Source organism: Varroa destructor, unplaced genomic scaffold (assembly GCF_002443255.2).
Source record: "Varroa destructor unplaced genomic scaffold, Vdes_3.0 BEIS01000002.1, whole genome shotgun sequence".
NCBI lineage: Eukaryota > Metazoa > Arthropoda > Arachnida > Mesostigmata > Varroidae > Varroa > Varroa destructor.
Genome location: NW_019211455.1, coordinates 21,071,670 through 21,094,637, shown reverse-complemented (window position 1 = coordinate 21,094,637; position 22,968 = coordinate 21,071,670). Strand labels below are relative to the sequence as shown.

The 22,968-nt window shown below is 40.9% G+C and overlaps 3 long non-coding RNA genes across 21 annotated transcripts in view; 1 reads left to right on the top strand and 2 right to left on the bottom strand.

Moving 5' to 3' along the window:
* The window catches only part of LOC147757500 (uncharacterized), a 155,852-nt gene that overhangs the window by 42,439 nt on the left and 90,445 nt on the right, over positions 1 to 22,968 (bottom strand). The gene's annotated exons all lie outside the window — the stretch shown is intronic.
* The window catches only part of LOC111244931 (uncharacterized), a 62,007-nt gene that overhangs the window by 18,564 nt on the left and 20,475 nt on the right, over positions 1 to 22,968 (top strand). The gene's annotated exons all lie outside the window — the stretch shown is intronic.
* Positions 4,039 to 21,737, bottom strand: LOC111244932 (uncharacterized). Of its 2 annotated transcripts, XR_015321812.1 has the most exons (4): positions 21,374 to 21,721; positions 17,438 to 17,609; positions 16,134 to 16,780; positions 4,039 to 5,105 (listed from the first exon to the last, which is right to left on the bottom strand). It is a non-coding gene; the product is annotated as an uncharacterized LOC111244932 (long non-coding RNA). The 2 variants fall into 2 exon arrangements; XR_002671123.2 differs by lacking the exon at positions 4,039 to 5,105 and having other exon boundaries at positions 15,021 to 16,780; positions 21,374 to 21,737.

Below are 22,968 nucleotides of genomic sequence, written 5' to 3'. Positions count from 1 at the left end.
TATGTATATATGTCTCGTCTGCTTCATTGAGGACTAGGAGCGAGAAACTAGTTAAGCGGAAAACTCGTTTCCTATGACAGACCTAATGTCGAACATATACGTGCATGTGGCCGATATGCACAACCGGTTTCAAACGTTCGAAAAATGCCCATTTCAAGACTGGCGCTTTCGCTGTACCTTTAGTACCTTCTTTGGCTGACGCAGTACCTTTAGTAAGGCAATGAACGTCTGCTATTTATCACAAGTTGAGTTCTTTTATGTAGGATTATACTTCCAAAATTTTTCGTAGAAGTTCACAGGTCCTTGTGGCCATATACAAATCACAGTGAAGTGAAACATCGAAAATCGCTCAAGCCAGATAACTTGTATCGGGATAAAGCAGTACAAGTAAGTTAAATACGAAAGCACGGAGAATTCCCAACGGAGACATGATAATAAGTGTTTCATTCAAATTTAAAGAATACAAGCGACAAGGACTAAAGCCATAGTGTTAACCTTCAAATAGACAAGCGAGTGGGCAATCGGGAAGGAAAAGCCAGGAAGACCTGCGAGATCTGCCTAATTTGTCAACATCGCTGTTAATAAAATCTCTATGGTTCTGCAACATTTGCATTTCTTCATAGTGTAGTGCTTGTTATTTCTATTCTATGCGTGTGGTCTAAAATATTGAAAAGGAAAGGTTGCTCGGGCAGTTTTATAAGGTTTCGTAATATATTTATACCGGTATACGGTCAGCCACCACATACTATTCTAATTTAGCCTTAAGTACAGTTTATGTGAACCCAAATTCGCAGCAACCGTTCGACGACTTTAGTTTGTTTCCCCAAAAACCTGTGTTTGTGTCCTGAATCAAAGTTAGGCTTTACTTTGTAAACCCGCGCCGTTAAAATTGTAACCCCATAGGATGGTCGTGTGGGCAACTTATACCAAGGCTTACAGCGTCACTCATTGTGCTATTTATTACAGTCACCTGAAGAATCGAGAGTACTCCGTAAGAACAATACTATCGATACGCGTACTAACGATATGCAAGCTATTCACAGAGTTTATCTAAAAGCTTAGGCTTTCTGAACACAAACAAGTGTAGCATGCTATGCACAATGTGCAAAGGCTATTGTCACCGGCGACTCCACATGTATGTCCATGTATGCTCGACACTTTTATCTCTGTATAACTTAATAGTTCGGCACAAAGACTTGTAGGAACAAGGTCGTGCATAAAGCATCGCACGATTTGAATGAAGTAATATGCTTCTGCGCGCACGCAACAGATCAGTCTAAGATCATCTTCTTATGCCATCTATTCGTCATGACCGTACAAGATCGGCTAGTGGAGTCGCGTTCAAAATAGTTGGTTGCGCTCTTCTTCGAATTATACAAGATAGATCCCCTGCTACTCCCCTATGCCAAAATAAAGAAGAGTAAAAACGTATCAGTAGAATTCATTCTTAATCCAGCTATTGGCCTGCGGCAACAGCGAGTCGCGCCAGATGTCCGACGGTTAAAAAATCGATAGTTATCTATTTTCATAACTAATCGAAGTTTTCCAACGAAGTTACCTGGTGATAATGAGCGCTGCGCACCTGATAGGTGGACCTGGGGAAAAAGGGAGATGACTGTTTGAGAGGATGTCCAATCAGCAATGCCTCTCGGTGATCGTTCAAATGCAAGAGTTTGTCGGATCGGCGGTTGGGTTCGACTATTATATATGGGATATGACCAAATAGAAAGCTTAAACCGACCGAAAACAACATCTAGATGTGGTCGTCTGGCCTATCATTGGCCTGGGAGCCCTTATTGAACTCTTGAATTGGAGGGACGGGCGGAAAGTTATATTGGTGGACAGCGAGGGTCTTCGCTCTTTAATCACATTATTGCTATTCAGGTCGCAGACCTCCTGTAGCCGCCGGCTTCATTGGGTAGTGAGTCTGAAACAGCTTTATTACGGCACCCATCCATACGACGAGATATTCGAACTCTTCCCTGCGGCTGGATTTGCCACGCTTTCTCAGACCAGTTTGGGTTCGCCTGGCTTTAGTACTGCAGGTATTTTCCTGCTATATTTTCCTAAAACTCCATTAGCTTTTGGTATCACAAGCAACTTCGGGTGAAGGTGTTGTAACTGGTGAATATGTTTCGTTGTCGTACGAGTCATCGATATCTTCGTTTACATATTGAACCAAGGGCCTAAGACAGAGACACCGGGGGGAGTAGTTGTCTACGGGTTAAGGAGTGTCCCTGTACGTGTATTCTTTAAAAGTATACCAGAATGCAATCAGAAAAGAAGTATATGCTTATAAATCACAAACAAGTCGATTTCGTGTCATTATATGGCGTGTTTGCCTTAATCCTTAAAGGACTCAGCTGTTCTCAATTAGGCAAATGAATCAGCTGAAGACTTCCTTATTAAACTAAGTGTGAAGCTGGTTTAAAATATTTTGTCTATGACATTGACGTCAATAAAGGTGGGACGGTCAACAGCTACTTATTTACTACGGGCCTGGCAAAGAGGAAAACGCGGGCCATTTGAAGGAATATTATCCTATGCCGTGTCACTCAAGAATGTCTTAGATTTATGAAAATTATCAGCACTTTGATACTGGCAGTTTACCCAACCACAGAATACGCTAAGCGTTGAATGATCTGAGCTAAATAATGCTAGCTCTCGAGTCCGGAGATCCTTAGTAAAAAAGGTTTTGAGCTGATCGCTTAGGGAAAGAGCACGGGATACGCTCGAAACCGTGATGTTAGAGTGTATCTTGTAAGTGAGCTCATCGCAGTTCGTAAGGCAGAAAGTCATCAATCTTAAACGTGTGTACAAGCTTATATGCTACGCAGCAGAAGGTATATGACGGCCTGTCTACATGTAAGGCATGCCGTTACTAGTAGGATTCGTATAATGCATTCGTCGTCGAGCTGGCGGATCTAGATAAAAAAATGAAATTTACTAAAACCGTTAAACATTGTGACCCTGCTTAAAAAAATGCATTTTTTGGAACTTGTTCTATTGAAATGGCTTAGCACAAAAAAATCAACTAAGGATATATAATTCTAGGCGCACGCTTGGGTATTAAATTCTTGGTCTAAATATCTTTCAGACTGTGTATCGTCACACCTGGTACAAGTTAAATCTGGACACTTGATGCAATTCTTACCAAACGTGCCGAGCGCAAGGTTCGAAGTGTTCGTTTAAGTTACATCTGGATCTATCTGTACTCGTACAAAACTTTAGCTTTGAAGATTGCAGGAGCTAGATAATTTAAAGTGAAGTTACGCTGTGAAAAATGAATTGTTAAAAATGTACCTTATCAGCTTTAGTCCGAATAACTTACCGAAAAGGTACAATAGTTTTTGTTTCTAATCAAATTTTTAAGATTACCTTTAAAATCATTTTAACATTATGTAGCTTTTGCGATACTATATTTGCCAAATATTATTCCATATATATATATATATATATATATATATATATATATATATATATATATATTCATCTTTCATATGGTCCTGGTCCCATTTCAAATAAAACGTAAATATGGATCAAGTATAGTGATTCCAAACCTCGTATATGACGCCTCATAAATATTTAGAGAAAAGTTTTTTTCCGACAGCTCTTACTATGCCGACATGTGCTAGACTATTGTCATGCCCAGACGGCGTAGAAAATGTTTTCTATTCAATACCTTTGAGGTAAATGTTTCGGATTTTACGTCTGGTAGCATTAATAGACGGGTGACCTTCAGCACGATTTGACACGTGCCTACGCCCTTTTCAAACCTAGACCACATCACGCGTCGCTAGACTGAATAGGCAAACGCCCCATCACTGCGCCATCATGGGGAAGTTTCAATATATCCTAATAATTCCTAAGTATTCGTTCCGTTTCTGATGATTTCATGCACGTCTCGCTCAGAACGTCGCGCAAAACATTTCCTAAGACATCGTAGAACCATTTCTGGGTTTACTATTACTAGATGTTTGCCATATTGATTTTACGTATTCTTCGCCCATGCATGTATAATAAGATGAACTGTATACGACGCAAGCGGGTTCGTTGTCTCCTTGTCGCCAGTTGCATTTTAATTCTAACCAACGGCAAGAACGGCAAAATTTCTTCCACCGTTGAACTCCAGCTATTGGCTTGTCGTGATCCCCATTAGCGGATTCTAACTGTCCCATCGATCTTGACGGTAATTCAACTCCTAAAAATTGTTCAGCTGGAATAACATACGGTCGACACTTCGACAATGACCATTTACAGACGCCGGTTATTGCATAACTTAAGTTCAAAGAAGTTTCAACACACGGCCCTATGCCGCGAATTTGAAAGGCTAAGAGAAATGGTGAGAATGTAATTGAAAAAATACATTTTTTATTGAAATGTAAAAAGATACCTACGCAGCTCTTCGAAGCATCGAAAATCAATTTGTAATTGGCTAGATTTGGTGGACTGGCTTTGACTTCCGTCGTATACAGTCGGGGTACTAGATGAACTGCTGGGCTGTTCCCAGGATGTAACCTAAAGCGGAAACTCAGTCCCTTTTTAGGCTCGTCGATTTCACTGTCTCTAGCTAGGGCTAGGCCGATCTCTTGCTTTTTTTCGCTTTGTCGATGATAATTTGACGCAGGGTCTCACACGATAACGTAGGAAGAGACCATGCAAGCGTAAACTGCTGGCGTGCCTCTAATAGAACGCATAAACCTTTCGGCTGCCAGGGGATACCAGGGTACCAATCAAAACAGGGCCTTGCTAATAGTCAGGTCACGCTGCTGTCGATATTGGAATGGTTGGTTCATCTGGCAGACAGCATCTGGCATTCGCACACGGTTCACGTCTAGTACTTGCTAGAGTTGACAAACTAAATAGACATTTCAGTTGCTTACTTGCAATCTCAGGGAAATAGGCTGAAAAATACCCTTGAGGATCAATGCAGCACTGGAACCCGGTAGCGTTCCCGATGTTTGACAGTTACGCATGTTCACAGTACCTATTTAAATGATGCAAAATATACGCTTAAGCTACCCTTTGATGGAACACGAAGCGGTTCCCAAACCAATGAAGTAAAGGGTTATTAGCTATACTCACGACTTTACCTCGACCCTCACCTGAAAACATAGAAAATATTTGTTACTGATTTATATCTATAGGCATATTACTGATTTAACATCTACATAGATGCTAGCGAAGAAATACTAAAAACCCCAAGATAATTACAGCTGTTAAGTATTGCGGTTTCTCTCATATAGGAAGTACTACTAACGTTTTTGTTTGTTTGGTGCTATTGTCACTGTTATCAATAAAAAAAACTCATTGTCAACCATGTATATATACGCTAATGTAGAGGGTACATATACCGTAGGTTTTGATCGATATAATACAAGGTCGTATATGCTCTCATGGACTGCAGTGAATAATGGGGTATTGAGCATGACTGTGAACGAAGCTGGGACGGATGTCGACTTCGTGCCTTCAACGAATCGACGCACGCTATTTCATATTTCACAATGAATACACGAACGGACGGCACGGCATCGTATCGTGACCATTCTTTTCGTTAGAGGCCGATAGCGACGTTCCAACACTGTGTAGCATGGAACTGTTGGCGAGCAGTTGCTACTCCCTATCGGATTTTTCGTTGAGCCACTCTGCTAATGTATAGAAACCTATAGCAACATCGCTACACGCCGCGATGATTCTCTAAATCCGTAACATCAAATAACTGTTGCTGAGTTAATTGAATAACCAGTGCAATGATTTAGAAACGCTGTCAAACAAAACGGCCGTGAAGAAATGGAATCCAATTAGTGAGAGTGAAATCCGTCGAAGACGCACGGACAAAGAAAGTAGGACCTCTACGAATGTTGCGAATTATAATGTAACAGCTACGCCACCTCTGTGGCGCAAGCAAATAGCGCTCAGTGCTGCGGATAATTATTGATTTATTGGCCTAAAAAATCGGTGTGAAGAACACGCTTGTTTTATGACAACATTTTCATATTGAAATTATTATACACCTATAGTAAATGCACATGTGGAAAAAAATATGAAGCTAAAAAAATGTTGTGTTCGTTAGCATTGGCGGTATCGATATCGGGCGTAATACGTCAACAAATTGTTAGGTATAAAAAAAACCTGAAAATGTTCTTAAAAGTGATTTCACGCTTATTTCAAGCAAATTAACTTAAATACCAAAGAAATTGATGAGAAGTAGGTTTCCCGGTAGCTATGCTTAGCTACAGTAGTTAACCATTTGCAACCTAAGACAAGGATTAGGAGAGACTTAGATCTACTATGTGTTTATGAACAGCGTAACATCAACCAATACAGGTACGAAATTACGAGCTCCAGTTATATAGCACAACCACAATGCGAACATGTAAAAGGAAACCTGAAAGAGGTTTCTACAAATCAATCGATACGACAAGACGATGCAGGGCTATCAATAAAACTGATCACTGCAGAACTGCAGCATAAACACCATCAACCAAGTCAAGCGATATACATCGTCGCCATCTTGGATTTCTACAGGGGCTGAGACGCGTAAAAGCACGCCGCTTCTAGGCCGGCTAAACGTGAAAATCTTACACCGGAAATATAGATGGTACAAAAATTGACAAAGAAAAGAAAGAGATCTATATATGAACATCAAATAAATAGGCGGAGCAGACAGTCCAACAAAAAGAGCTTTGAAGTGTAACAAATACACAACTAAGCGGCAAAAAACCGAGAATTTTCGCGTCATATTTCAACAAAATGCACCAACTAAAATCAAACTCATATAGAAAATCCTAATGGTGACTTTTTAGAAGTCGGGAGGTGACAAATAGGACTCACTAAGGAAACTAAGGAAAATCGAAGAGTACCTCGTAGAACAATACGTCCACATAACACTGAAAAATTAAATAATATTTTCAGGCAGGAATTGATAACCCTTTCATATCTGGAAAAGGGGAATACGCTCATCCACGGCTTGAAAAGCAGCAAAACGCTAGCTTACAACATATCCTAAAAGCAGAACTCAGTTTTGTTTCCTCTGCCGGCATATGTCTCCGTAAACTAAACACAGCTGCAGCTATTTTAATAACGAAGGCAATAGCCCTGAAGCTTTTCACGGTGTAGACTTATATTATTTTGAAGCATCACTAATTAAATTATCGAGCGCCCAACAACGTTCGGGCAAACAGTAAGCTGTATGCTATCTGGGACAGAGTGGCTTCTGACGCAACTTAAGAGAATAGAAGTTCGAAGGGCGGCTCTGCAAGTTATCAAAGTCGATCTTCATAGAAAAATAGCATATTCTCACGGTGAACAACAAAATTTCAAAGGTATGCCCTATAGTGGCGTGCCCTACAAAACCAGTGGGCTACCGACAGCATTTACGGGCTACACGAAGGACCTGCTTTCTGGCTAATATACATACGGAATACACCGAGAGCACATACATCGGTAATAACGATCAGAAATTAGTGAATAAAAATTTAATAGAAAGCACTTTCAGCGATCTTAAAGTGTGGGCGCCACGTAATCGGGTTGGTGAAACGGCGAAACATTTTTACACATGCCGTTCGGTCGTCAAGTAAAAAAAAAAATAATTTACCAGACATCACGTCAAAGCCGCAAGAAACGCACGGTGCTGACAAGAATTCTAGCGTTTAGGAGCAGGATATTTAGATGTGATAATAAATGAAAGCTCAACCTGGCCATATATACCTAGTTGTATATATGGCCAGGTTGTATATATACAAACGAATATTGGTAACGTCATCATAATAAAAAAAAGATCACTATTATCGTACGAAGTACGTCACGGCTTCAAAAAGATCAAATCAACCACACACTGCTACACTATAGAACGTATTAATACAGTATTAGTACAGAATGTACAGCGACTCAAAATAAAGATTAAAAATGAACGTCACATAAAGATACTTTAAAGCCGATCCAGTACCAACATCCTGCACTCACATACGTACGACAAAACTCTTGTTGACTATAAAGTGAGAGGAAAAACGACAAGAACTAAGTTACACACACACACACACACACACATATATGTATAACTTAGTTCTTAGACGTATATATACATCATTTTCTGTGCGCTTGAGTTGTAAGTATAAAAAAAAAAATTTTATGTGAACGCGTCAATAGTGCCTGTTCAATACTGGATACTCTCGCGTCTATATTTGCGTGTAGGCATTTTCTAGCGCCTTCCTGGAAATATATTTTTCCCTTTCTCGCTCGTCCACAGTTTGCATACGCCCCTTCGAGAGACCCCATGCTTTGCCAGTAAACATTATTTACTAGTGTGTAGAAGAGGGGGGAAGGCTAGCGAAATTCGCGGTTTCTTTGCAAGTAGCGCTCTCTATTTCTCAAAGACAGAAAATGACATTGGCACTTGTTCGAGGAATTATCAGCCCCCATTTTAGCAACGGCGAAAAAATTAAGTAAAATCATACGCGTGCGATTCCGAGAAGGTGAGGAACTAACAATTTTTAGTAGACCATCAATAGGCATTTTATGGAAGTCTTAGCTCATGCAAAAAACAGTCTTTATATTTCTCGGGGTTAAAATCGCATTAGGCCGATGCGAAAGTAATTGAAGGAGAGCTGTCTATTTTCGACGTACGATAGAGACGCGATTCAAAATCGACCGAAGCTTTGAATAAACATTAGATCTTGACCTAGACAAGAATCGTTTAAATTTCGAAAACGTTCATAGGTTTATTGTGAACAGCACAAACAGATACGACGTTTACGTGGCAGAAAAGTAGTGAAGAGTTGTCTTGAGCTGTGCTTTGGCAAATAGACGACAAGGAACTACTGGCTTGCATAATTAAATTTCTTAGGCGTAGAATCGAATGGTAAAAACCTCTAGCAAATAGAGATTTTTTGAGCGTTGTCTATAATGTTATGGAAGATACTAAAAAAATACGATGCGAAGCAAACTATTCGCCGATCTAAGCCGACACTTTAAGCTATTTAAAGTCTAGACTAGTGGAATTTGATAAATGATAACTTTATTATATAACGTAAATACTATTCTACGCCTGAAAGCATCAAAATGTCTTTTTCACAGTTCCTAATACTCGTACGTTAGTTCAATTGGCTAGCAGACCCATATCCAGAACGCTCGTTTCGATTGGAATTGCTATCATACAGCTTCAATAGTCCATAACAATCTTTTTTTTTGCACTAAACAAGGCTGCAGGTGTCTGTAGGTGTTTTACACGTGTACCCCATTTGTAATTCTCGTAAAAACGCCTACTTATGTTATATAATAGCGGCACGCATGAGTAAATCGTGCCCTGAGACATTATACAGATGAAAAGGTTTTAGAAGGCATGGTTTATAGGAGTGCTCTTAGAGGATTACGTGGATCGCGGCCTTGTGAGCGAGCAGATATAGCGTATGCACCGGAGTCAATGGTTTCTGTCAGGATAATAAGCTAGAGGTCAAGTGTCGCAAACAAAAAGCGATCAGAGCAATACTTGGAAGTTGTACTAATAACCATTAAAAATAATTGGGCTTAATTATTTCGCTCTCGATTATAGAGGCTGTCGGGATATTTTTGTGTGTCAACAATCGTATCAGATTAGGATACGAGGTTTAAGCCTAATTGGATGACAGTTCCTAAACAATCGCTTAGGTGTTGTGTGAATAACATGTGTAGCAGTTAGTAAATCTGTGAGAGGATCAATTCTGAACGAAAACACTTACGTAAACGTATAAATCTCATTTAGAAATCTATCCGATATGCTTGAAGGATAGATAGCGTTATGTAGGCCCATAAATATTAGACACAGCTGCGACTGTACGAACGGCGTGTTCGTTCTACGATTGAGAACAACGGACAACTCGACCTTGTTTTTATAGAGTAAGGAGCGCATAAGTTCTAGTAAAAACAACTTATGATGTTCACATAGACAAAAACATAAATATCGATGATGACATAAGCACGTATAGATACGTACATAGTACCGAACCTGACGTATTTTGTCCTCTCCTCTATATACAAGCTCCAACTTCACGCAAAACTAGGTACGTAATGTATTAGGAGCCATAGGTCGGCCAAATAATTTTGATCGATTTAATATGTCCTCTTCGACTATAATTAAACGTACCGGTATAACATACATTCATTCATTCGCTGTGACCTGCGAAATGTCGTTGTGCCATACTCTGCTGCACAGTGTCGTACGCCTTTACGCATATCCGTTACGTTTAGACCATAGACCAAGTCAAATTGGTTTACCGTGTGGCCTTGCAGGTTCTTACATGTGTGTTCGGCAAGCAGATGAGGACCCACAAGATAATACGTACACATACAAATGCACTGGAAACTTGAAGTTGCTTTATCAGAAGAAAAGCCAACAGCAGTTTTAAGGAACCACAACACCGAAATGTAGATATGAAGGAGCCGAAATTCGTATAAGCATTGAGTGTTTCGGGGCTTGCAAATTGGGCGCGATCAGTCCCAGGTCAAATGTGCAGATAAGCAAAGTTTTTTATTATTGGCTTTTCGCTAGCGGGCACTTGCTTCCTTCTATTTTTCTTTATAATTTATAATTCCATTATAAATACTCACACACATTCGGTTGAGGAAAGCAAACAACCGACGAAATTTAGGAAACATAGCTGCCATTCGCGTATTCTAACACAATAGGTTTTACTGCCTAGCTGACTTCAGGTGAGTAGAAACCTCTGGTTGTCCTCTGAAGCTCTGCTTAACTCGCGTCTCATGTACTTACGATGCATAGTAGACGGTAGAGTAATGCGCATTACAAGGAACGGGCGTACTCATTTATGCCTATAGAGAACGTAGCCACGTATCGCGCGAGGTTGCACGAAGCGTGGTTGGGTTCTTCATAGACGAACCACTGGAGAATAGATACACCGGCAATAATAATTAGAATAATTATAACGACAGTAAAAACTATAAGAACAACCGATTTGGAGGCGTCGACTGATTCGATGAGAGCAACGAGGGTGTTATGGAGCTTGTTTGATAACGAGCACCGTTGGCCCCAGCGTCAAGCACAGGCAGTGAACGAATTCTGTTTGTATTTAAATAAAGGAAACGGAATGTTTTGCCCAAAAATAGATAGTACATAATCTTCAATAGATATGCAATCACGCTCAATCAGGCCATTACGGTTACAGTTTTGTGAGCGAATGTGATGTATATATATACTTAAATGGAACACTTGTTTAAGTCCCTATCATGCATCATACATTTGGGTTGTGGAAGCCATTACTCCTGAAGTCTCCTCCGGGGTTTCTAAGTTGTTCAATAGACGCCTAACCGTGTAGTGTAATGAGAATATTTAAGGCGATTGATGGTGGAACAGGAACTGCTAATAGTAAGGTACATACTTGATCTTATGAGATCTGTGTTGTTACTTGGAAAAGACATAATTAACAGTGTATTAAACGAATAAATCAAATGACTTTCAAAAGAAGAAGGGGATTATAGTGAAGAAAGCGCATGTGGAAAACCTGCATGGGCACAGCATAGGCGACGCCATTATTCATAGCGCTTTGCCCCCTCCGGGTGGGTTTATCTGCTCTAGTTCCTGAAACCTATATGCCTAATATGATCGAATTGTATCGCCAACATAATAATATTGTTATTACTCTTACTCGTGCCTTCGTCATTGGCAAGGGATTACTGGGCTTATTGGCAGCTGTAACATGCAATACAGGTCGGTTTCGTTAGAAACAGAAGATAACTGAAGGTAAAAGCGCGGTAGGTTTGATGCAATAGGAACCCACCCAAGTCGTAATCACCCAAAGGTCTAAAGTGGCCATATCAGTATCGTTCCGCGGTCGTCATGGATGACTATTGTGACGAATTAACCAAATTGTCTGCAGAAACAGGTTTCTACTAGTAAAGTGAACGGAGCTAAAAGCTGCATTTCTTGCGCTGTCTTCTGAGACAAGACAGCTATATATATATATGGTTATACATATACATATAGTTATGAGGTGTACACATCTATATAAGTACAAACTGGCAACTGACTCTCTAAAGATCAGCGAACGTGCCGAATATATATAAGGTCGTATAATTCATTCCTTTTAGAGATAGAAAGCGTAAGAAAAGAGTAAGAGCCTTTAGAGGTAGAAAGTTTCCTAACCATTTTTCTATTGATGGGATGCTGGGGGGATATTCTTTGTCTGAATTTTAATCCATCCGACCGCACCTCATTAATATCCCCCACAGGCCATCTTCCATATACAGCTTGGTAGATAAACATTTACTGCAGCGATATTGTAAAGGCGTATATATTAAAGGCAGTTGTACACATACTATACGGGCAACAGCGTTCTTTTGTAAAGCGTCGTACAACCTTCATACTTAGCTATGAATATTATCAATAAGTTAACGGAGAAGTTTAGTTATCAAGATTAACAGGCGACTCTCGAGCTGATTTCTTACATATCGATGGGTTCAGCGGCGAAAACAGAACGACAAAGTTAATTCTGTTCACGTGGATTTGCAATTTTATGCTTATGCCATTTAAGTTGAACGACGTCTAGCACCCTGACTGCGTCAAAGGTAAATTTATCCAACTTTGCTATTATATATATATATATATATATTCATCCTAAGTATGGGGTAGGATGAATATATATATAACATATATATTCATCCTATCCCTTCACCTACATCTACTAATTAAAAATGGAAGCGAAATATACCTTAGCGGTGTCAATATGTTAAAACCTTTGAGAGTAGAGATGCGTCATTCCATAGAGTATGACCGACGTAGATTCGATACCATAAAGCGTATGCTGTGACGGCAGGACATACTGAGGCATAGAGGTCCTATATGGCACGCCTGATTTAGACACGAGTCATCAGCGGAAGCAGGCAGCGGAATTAATATCGATAGTGGACATTACTCGATACAATGCCCAGACACAATTTCAGAGGCAATAGCACAGTGATTTAACGAATGCGTTAGCATGTAACACGATTTAATGCGGGTAAAGCAAGATTATGAAGCTACAACCTAAACAAAGACAATGACCGAACAACCTCTTTTAATGCGGCAATCCGGTCCCGGTTATGAGTATGCGAACTCGTGAATAAGAAAAGGGTTGTTTTTGTCGACGTTAAGTTTGTTGATTCAACACCGAAGTTGAACTTAGTATCATTTTGATTGTTGGGAATCGTTTACGTAGAAGGCGTAGAACTACGAGCGGAAAGCGTAACAGTCGCTAAGCGGCTAGTAGATCTCCGTCTCTTGCAGGTTTGTCTCGCTCGATATTTCTTTGTCAGTTCGATTTCTTGTTAGTAAAAGTGTAAATAAATTCATATAAGACGCACTATTCAAGTGAAATAAGCTGTATATCAAGCGGCCATTAGGGCACCTCTACAATCAAATATAGGCTCAGCCGGTAAAATCGTACACCACCTATAACCATGTGATCTGAATAATTCCTAGGTGCAAACAAATCAACTACAAATATGATGAGATCCAGCAAGAACGATTGCTCTCAAGAATATATTTTACGTTGTCGGTCGAAAGGGTTACCGCAATCTCGGCAGATGTTATTGTGACTGTTATTTACGCTGTTCTTCATTTTAATGGTCCAGTTAATGATCAGATGACTGAAATGGCTGCTGATGGGCCAAAATGTCACGGCTTCCTAATTCATTCGGCCATCTCTATGATAAGCGATGCTTTTTCTACTAAAATAGATTGAAACGTTTGCTGAGTCTCACTGATCACAAAAGTCAAGACAAAAAGACCATGCATCCGTGCGAAGCAGTATGTGACTTCATCTTGCTTCGCTGTCGTGCGAAATCGTACTGCCTGACAGCGAAACCTATCTCTGTTGGTAAGCACTTATCATCCACGGACTGACGGTGACTCAATAGAAGGAAGTGCTCTGTTTCGAGTGCCGAAGAGCAAAAATAGCTACGGGACGAAGCAGACACTCACCTAATGAGTAAATAGCCCAGTTCATCGAGGTAACGGCAACAAGGCCATTACGAGGGCACGCCGACAGCGATGGCGGGGCAGGAGATGGTATTCTAAGGGATACATCAACACACTTTCATTTGGATGACGACGATGGCGGCAGCTTCCGCTCGCGGGATCCTTTTATCGCCGTCAACTTTCTCTTGGCAATCTACGCCGGCCTTTACTTTTTTCCTCGGTTCCTCACCGGATCCTTCTTCATTTGCGAGACATGCGCAAACACGAGAGCGTCTACATATTGGTCTATGCATGGGTGGTAGCCGCTGACGATCGGATTGGTTGCTCGGACGGAAAATCCTTGCCCCAAGGGATAGGTATGTGATAGATGAAGCAGAACGACAATGGTAACAGCAGTCGCAGTAGTAGTTCCGAACGCACCAGCGTTATCGAGACACAGGTAGAGGCAGTGCAACAGGAGATCCTAACAACCAATTCGTTCGCTCGTTCAGTCGTCTACATCGGGTGAGGCCAAAAAAACTGCGTGTGTTTCAGAAACAGAAAAGCAATGGAAGAAACCTGTCTGACGCGTCGAGCAGTAAAAATAGGAAGGAAAAGTTTTTTTTTCTAATATATTACTTCACTCAGTACCACTTTCCTACTGTCACCGTAACTAACAAAATCGAACTGGGGCAAGGTGCCGTCTCAGTACTTTCATTTATCGCTGGAATGGCAGCTGAGGGTGTATCATATATATGGAGTTCCACAATTGCGCAGACTGTCGTATTGTGCTTATATGCGTAGGGTAATCGCGAACAACAGCTCGAGGCAAAGCAATTCGAATGAGACGACCAAAATTGCGGTTCACATAGACAGTTGTGTATTCTATTGGTCAGTCGCTGGGAGCTGGGTCAGATACTCTGCTTAGGAGTCTAGTACGGAGCCAATTGCTGCAAGTGGCCGGGCGTTCAGGATCTACTCCGAAATAGCTTCATGCCACAAATGAATACGGGAAACATAGCGGTCTGTTTGAAAATTTGATCTGCATTGACATTTTCGCTTGATTCTTATAAGTTTTGTAGTTTATGGGGACCAATGCACGTGAAATAGCCAAAGGGGTCAACGTAACAGCACGGGCCAGTCTACTAACATGGACCCTTGCCATAGAAGTAAAGCACAGGCAAATACCAGATGTTACTTCAAAAAAAAAGTCTCCATTTATTCAATAGGATTCGCCAGTTCGTATATTTTAATAAAAATTTTCTTTATAGTGTTGTTTACATTGTCGGCTTCACTACATCGTTCAATCGGTGGGATCGTGCTAAGTATATATCGATACATATAATCGTCGATATGTTTGGCCTATGCTGGACAAACATGTCAAACAGGGCCATCTTACCGTATGGTACACAATGACTGCCTGTTGGCCACAAACCACGCGGATATTGAGCTATTTTTATCAGGATCAGTTTAGGACGGACGTCATGCCATTCGGTACGGATATCACGTACTAAACTTCAAATCCAGATCTACTGTTTTCGATGGTCGAAGCTCTGCACGCAGATGTTTTTCTTCGGTTTGACCCTGCGCTACGGGTACAAGCATCGAGCAATTCATATTGACAAACTAAAAGTCAGGAACAATCCTTTAGATCCGTTCACGTTTTAATTAGATAACCAATCTCGTTGCAGTTGTTTTATTACCATTTGTAAGTATAAGGAAAATTTGATCTAAGTTCGATCTAAAAAGGTTACATCTTGATTCTGACTCCTTGGAGCTGGGTTAAATGTGCTACTATCGGCTTCCAGATACACGATTCCTGAAGCCAGCAGGAACGTTTGCTTCAACGGCCAGCAAATGTCATATATACGTAAAATAAGTCAAACTAGCCGAGCTTTCCTCATGCTTCAGCTCGGACTGAGGCGCACAATGTGAGCGCATCGGACAATCTGAATACGACTAACCATGCGTTTTCCATATAAACATCATCTATATAATTTCTATGATGCCATAGAGTTACTGAAAAATGTTTTGTCTCTCGTTTTTCTGCCTTGTAGGGTCTACATTTTATTATCAGTGACCAAGGCCATTGCGATAGGATACTCTTAGACTGCCTAACTTAAAACACCTACTGGTATCTCGGAAGTATAGATTTCAATAACTGAATAGCCAGGCATTATATATGTAAACGGTTGAGTGTATTTACCTATGTTGTATATATTTGCTCACATGGAGTTAGAGCAGGGGGTCGCTGATCTGAAGAGACGGCCAGCATTGATTTACAGAGTAATGCAAACGTTTCAGCTACACTCCTGTGCAGAATCCAATTTTATCTCTGAGATAAAACGCTAGTAAATATTAAATTAGCTTTTAGAAGACAGTCCCTTTTGACATGCTCCAGGCCGTTCATAACACAAAACACTTGCTAAGCTAAGTTCCCTTAAATCCACAAAATTGCCGATCACATGTTTTCAGTATATAGGGCAAAATATCAGCTGATCTTTCGCATTAGATACTTGGTAGATTAATCTTGAAGGCTTTTTTCTCCTTTTATGCTGATAATTACAACACACGGGCATCGTGGCTGGTCCCGCACCGTAGATAGGCATAAATGACCGTACGAATAGATCCAGCGTATGTTGTTTGTTCAATACATACCGTCAGTAGTCTTTCTTGTTTCGTGTATTTAGAGTTACGTAGCTGGCGACATCTTTCCGTCAATTAATTTGATTGTTTGTGTTCCCTCCTTTATAGCAGACGCTACGGCGACGGTTCAGGCACTGCGGCCCTGCCACCTCCAGCTCACTCTAATCTTTAACAGCGCTTTGCACATAATAATAGGGGCATAGAATCCTGAAACTCCCAAGCGTTTTATTAGGTAAACGACTGCTTAATGAGAAACAAGGCCTAATTTGATCTAACAGATTGTTTCTACACCACAAACACTTAAGTGCAGAAGATAAGCTCACAATATGAGTTAATTTCGTCGACATGAATGCAACAGAGACATATATATTATGCTCGTATCTACAGCTATACAGAGAACATTGAAAACATTAAGAAACATCAGTAACATAATACCAAATAATCTTTCACCATCCTGCGAATCGATCAGTGTAGTATATGCTTTCTACTATTGCAACACTGCAAAAATAAACAGTATGGCTAAATTCGTGACGGGGAGGCATCGCTATAACAAACGGCCCGATAACAAGCTTGAGTCACGAAAATGATATGTTACGTGAATCCATCATGTTTTCGTAGCTTCTACGACAAATTCAATTGAGCCGCAGCGAGATCGTATAGATAGTGACGTATACATAGAAATTCGTTCATACATAAAGCCATACAGGTGACTGTTTGCGTAACATAAATTAGCTTACAGCAGGTCCCGCTTTAGCGAACCAGGACCGGGGTCAGAACTAGTATTAGCGTATGTAGTCATATTAATAAAGATTTCTAGTTTTTGCTTATTTTTAGCAACATATCTTGAGAAGCTCCTAGGCTCACCTTTTCTGAGAATTCGGATCTCGATATGGTTCGGCTGTTGGTCTGGTGGTCAGCGGTCCAGCCCTTCGACGAAACACTGGGAGGGTCTTTACTGTGTATTAAGCTAAGCGTCCACGGGTAGTAGCTATCGATGCCGTTACCTGTCATATTACTAGCATCAGCAGGCGATGGCCTGTGGACGCATAAGGGTTTTATGGGACCATTGCGAATTAGATACAAGATATGGGACTCGCTGCTCGTGAATACTAAGTAGCTCAGCGAGACGGATCATAAGGTGTGTCAGTGTTAGATCGACAACTATGATACTATTACAACGCTAAAAAAAAAAAAAATAAATAAATACAGCGCTGGTAAGGCAGACTGACAATCCAGTAATCCTTTACCTCGCCGAAAAACGCTTTATGCGGAAGAGAAATAGAACTGTCCCATTAAGTTACGGTACGGGGCTCGGCAAACTGGGGATTGAAAACACTGTGACTTGACAATCGGCCAGTTTTGCTAGTAGATATATGCCAGAGCAGATCTTCGGAGTTTAAGCTTAACGGAGTTCGCAAAAATGGAAATCGACTCTTTACCCTGCAGATTGGCTGGGATCGTATAGCTATATTCTGTCGTGAGCGTAATAAACAGAAATTAAACATCAATACTAAATGCTTTGTCGCTTCTTTCTATTTTTGAAAAAAGCGCACCGGTTACCGGATTACGAAGTTGTATTGCAAGAATCTGTTAGGCTTGAAATGTGTCTGAGAAATCAGCGATCAGTAGAAGCTGCTTATATGGCGCGGCGTGCTGATGATAAGTGAGCTTCAGAGATTGGCATGATTTCCCGCTGTGTTTCGGCCCGAAATGCTACGCGACAATATGTGTTACTGTAGCAATTTGCTTAATCTTTTAACGACCGTTACTTAATTTATCTTAAAATTTACATCAATTTCATTTATAGGCTCTACCTAAGACATATGAACAGCACTAATCATTATATTTAGATACTCATAATTGTGAAAATAAGCATTTAAGCAAACTAAAATAAACATTTTATTCTAATTTCAATAAAAACACCTCTTGATTGGCTACTTTAGTGTCAATAAGGCGAATGGCCAATATTATGATCTGTTCCTGAAGTATATTGGACGTCCTGTACTTAACCCTCATAGTATCTTTAGGTCGATGCACTGCTTTTATAAATGCGTCCGTATATGTAGTCTTGTACAAACAAGACCACGTGATAGCAATCAACAAAGAAGACGGTCCTAAACCACCTTCATTGCTTGGCTTACTTTGAAAGTGATAGGGCGTTCTGGTTGTACGTATCCGACCTGGCCACCCTGGAACAAGCTAGCTATTCTTAGCTCTCTTTAGGGCATCACGAATCCAATATTACTCGATTCCATCTGCCACTATTTACATTTCAGTCGTCATCATAAGGAACCGGCCAAGGAAATGGTCACTGACCACAAACGCCGAAAGGGTCATACCTGGCGTTATGGCCCCCGTAAGCGTTTCCTGTCGTCTACAAGTTAACGGCGATTTTTAGTTATTGTCCTGCAGTCCTATTCATATTCTCAGGTTTTTCTATTCTGTCTTGTTGGACACCACTGCAAGTAAACAGCTGTGTTACCATCGTAAATAATGCGTGGTTATGCAACGTCCATGAATTGAGTAACGTCAAGGTCTTGTTTGTACACACAGGCCTTGACCCAGTAAAGGCAAATCATGTATTTTACCTTCTTGTGCAAGCGAATGAAAGGCAGTGTTGCACGAGCCGTTAAAGCACCAGCAGTGCTCCGGCGAGCAGAACGCGTAAATAAATACAAATAAAACGATGCTTTATACATGCACGCAGTAAATGATAAACGTTTCTGGTACACTATTCGCAATATAGCTAATATTTAAGAGGCAGAAGAACCGTGTTGATTGTTAAAATTCTATTCAGAGGATGTACAGGGATGCATTTGGCTTAGACTAGCAAATTTCCAAATGGCTAGCTGCTTGAAACTTGGCACGAAATTCAAACTCCTTTTGCCAATCAATGATTCCTTGCAGCAATTACAAAGGAAAAGCCATTCTGTCCTATCTGAAATGGGCAATGTAACTCTTACAGTGAAGTCTTTCGAAACGTCGCGTTCAGTGGAACAGTAACCCCGCCAGCTGCAATGACGTTTACTCAAGAAACGTTCTGCTTGAGGAAGTTGGATAAATCTTGCTTGTTGGCTAAAAAAAAACGTCGATCCGGCGATAACGCTGCTATCACTGTTCTATGTGCAAAAATAAATAGACATATGACCCTTTCCGAGTTCCTAGTTTTATATTTATGTGAAGCGTCTATCAATGAGACTTTGACAGCTACATCCTGTTTGTGGAAACTCGATGGTTGATCGAGTGGTGCTTCTTGTTGACGCGGCCTATTCCCTCGTGTACTAGGAGGTGCAAGGAGCGGTTGTCATTTAAATTGAGCTTCCTTGGCCTGGGACTCTTTCTGTTGAGTCCGTCCGATTTCGCAGCCTGATTGGGATATAGCATGAACTCACGATCGCCGTCTCCATCAGATTAGCTTGTATCGGCAGTAATAAGCGATGTCTGCCGAAAGCGCTACTGAAATCGGCTTTACTGCCAGATTGATGGAAAGCCGCGATTGGCGCTCACATAGGGTCACATAAGCCGGTAAGAATCTCAGAACGACGGTCTCATTGGCCACATTTACTGCTTGCAGGAGATTTTAAGCGCACCGGCCTGTATCAACAGGCTTTTGTATATACATACGCACTGCATTTGCACACATTGTCAACAAAACGCTATTGTACTAAAAATGTCTCGATTGAAATTATTTTAAATGCTAAGCATTACACGCTCAAACTTTTTGGTGAAACGTCATGCGTCATTGTATACCTGTGCAGGTGTGCTTAAGCGGTACACTGCGAGCAGAGACATTAGCACCAGATGGAAAGTAACTGCTGTTGGCAGGGTGCGTAACTGGGGAGATGCCACATTGATACTGATTGCACCCGGCAGTCTTTTAACATAGCTAGATTAGATATAGTGCTCGGTGTAAATGGGCGAATATGGTATAAGAATCTAAGAGAAAGCTATTGCAACGCCACGAACTAGAGCTTGCACAAAGTATTTATTTGCAAGGGTGAATATAATGACCACTTACACAGACCCAGACCTTAGATCTCAATGGTAAATGAGCATAAACTATTACGGCGGTAGGTTAACGAATATAGGGTTACAAAAATCAAATATGGGTGAATGTACTTTATCACTATTATACTTCTTAGCATCTACTTAATGCCATATGCTCTCGAATTCTAAAGAAAATCAATGACCAGCTGTATGGGCACTAGAATATGCGCTGCAGAAAGTTTTATTAATATTCCGTTGTCTACTCCGTCCAACTTTGGGAAGGAGAAGGTTATTAATCGAGTCTCAAGCTCTTTCGAAGATCACATCTATTTTATCGTTCGCTGACGTTTCGAGCCTTGAGCGGCCACCATGTGCGACTACGCATGCCTGTTAATCACAGGCCTATGTGCGAGTTCAAAATGAGAGAGTCCGAGGCTCTCGAATTAATGTCTGACTTCACACTGCATAGGTATAAATGGAATAGCTTTCTTTAAAATCATATCTAGAAGCATGGCTATAAATTATTGAGCCATGTCCTGCCTTGAATTTATCGAGAGGACTTCTGCGCTAAGGTAGTATAGGCTTTTTCTCACACAGTCAAAAACCGTCTGGTGGCATTGACCTTAACTAGGAAGGGATTTGAAGGATTTCTCTTTTGCATTTAACCAATCTTACAATGTACGCCTTCTCGTAAAAGGTAAGACGACGTCTACTTAATTTGTTTGACAATCACTGACCAATTGAGGAGAACATTTTTCTAAACGATTGCAGCATTTAAGCACACACATAAATGTGTACATGTAATGTACTCACGACTTTTTAGCTACTTGAGAATCATATTGTCCTGCTAAAGCAAGTGCCAAAGTTATCTTATGTGCATCACTTTCGAGAACGTCGTTTGCACATTTGTTGTCCGGGCTGTTGCTCTTAATGTTATTAAGATATATGTTGTTGTTTTTTATGCTTTTGTCTTTCTACAAAGGGTGAATCAGACGAACGATCTCTTTCGAACCAACATCACGTCTGTCACTCACTGGGCAATGTTTATCGTTGTTGTCTAAGACTTAACTTACCGAGGCTCTTCGTTATATCTCGTTTAATGTTTTTATAATTAAACAAGGTTGGCAGCAAGACTATGTCTAGTCGAAACCGGTCAAGCTGATAACTTTGTACATGCCCGTTGTATGAACACCATGACGGCAGGCAACTTGCGGTGGTAACCTGCGACTTGCTATTCAATCTCGTCGATCCGATACACCCATCAACAATGTTTTGCTCTGACCGTTGTTTTTGTCGTTACTGTTACAGCGCAGCTTTTGTTATCAAGATGAGCCCGCCGTTCAAAAATAGGCCGACTGGAGAAGAAACACTGCTGTAGTAGCTGCTGGGGGTGTACGAAGGCCTACGGGGTAAAAAGGTGGGGTCCAAAGGTACCTACATTTTTCCAAAAATTCCTGTTAGTGTGCGCAAGTATGCTGTAAAAAGTATTTCTAGTTTTCTCCGCCATTCATGGTTTGTTAAAGGAGTCGAGCAGAGCGGTGATGAACGACGAACTCAAGACAATCAAAGAAAAAACCAAAAGTTTATCCTATATTGGCCCGCCCGCCGGTGTCCTGAAGTTAGCGGGAGGCAGGAAGGACACCAGAGTCTGTGTCGCTATTATTGTCCAATTGCTGAGTCTACCCCTAGACACCTCAACCATGCTGCTAAATTTTTTTTCGTTTTCACCTGTCTGCTTATACGGAACGGCAGAAAATGTGGGAAAGAGGAAGAGCGATAGAACAAAAAGCCTGTTTCAGGATTCGAGGGCAAAAGACAACTTGAGCCAAGTGGAAAAAATACTATCATTTGCCTTGATTATATGTGAAACATAAGTTTTCAACAAAGGCGAAACGATGTACGAGTTTTTTGCTATGACCTGTTTTCGCTTGTGTGCTGGCTAGAAATTTTCTGATGGTCCGATCACTGTAAACCTCCAATTCTGACGTAGGCGTAAACTGTACGGTAGTTTCTGTAGCTCTGGCTGCAACCATTGCGGCATTACCGATGTCGTGGTCATGAAAACGCGGCAATCAGAAATCAGGGTAAGGAGGAGCATCTCTTCGTCATAATGGTGATCAGATATGCGTCGTCTATGTCTATTGTAACATTTGTCCGCAGCTTTGGAAAAGTGAAAGTACAGGTGTTTCTACTGCTGCTATTAACATTTCGTGGGAAAAGCCTTGAATACTGGGCAAATTACCTTGTGTAAAAGGTAGGCCAGTTGGTCGGCCGAACGAAGAGAATCGTGCCACATGGAGTGTACATTAATGACAGTTAAATTCCATTGGATTCATGGTAATGTCCATGATAAGTGTCTGTACATACATTTCTGCAGATAGGCCTACATCTGCAGAGGCTTGCGTTTC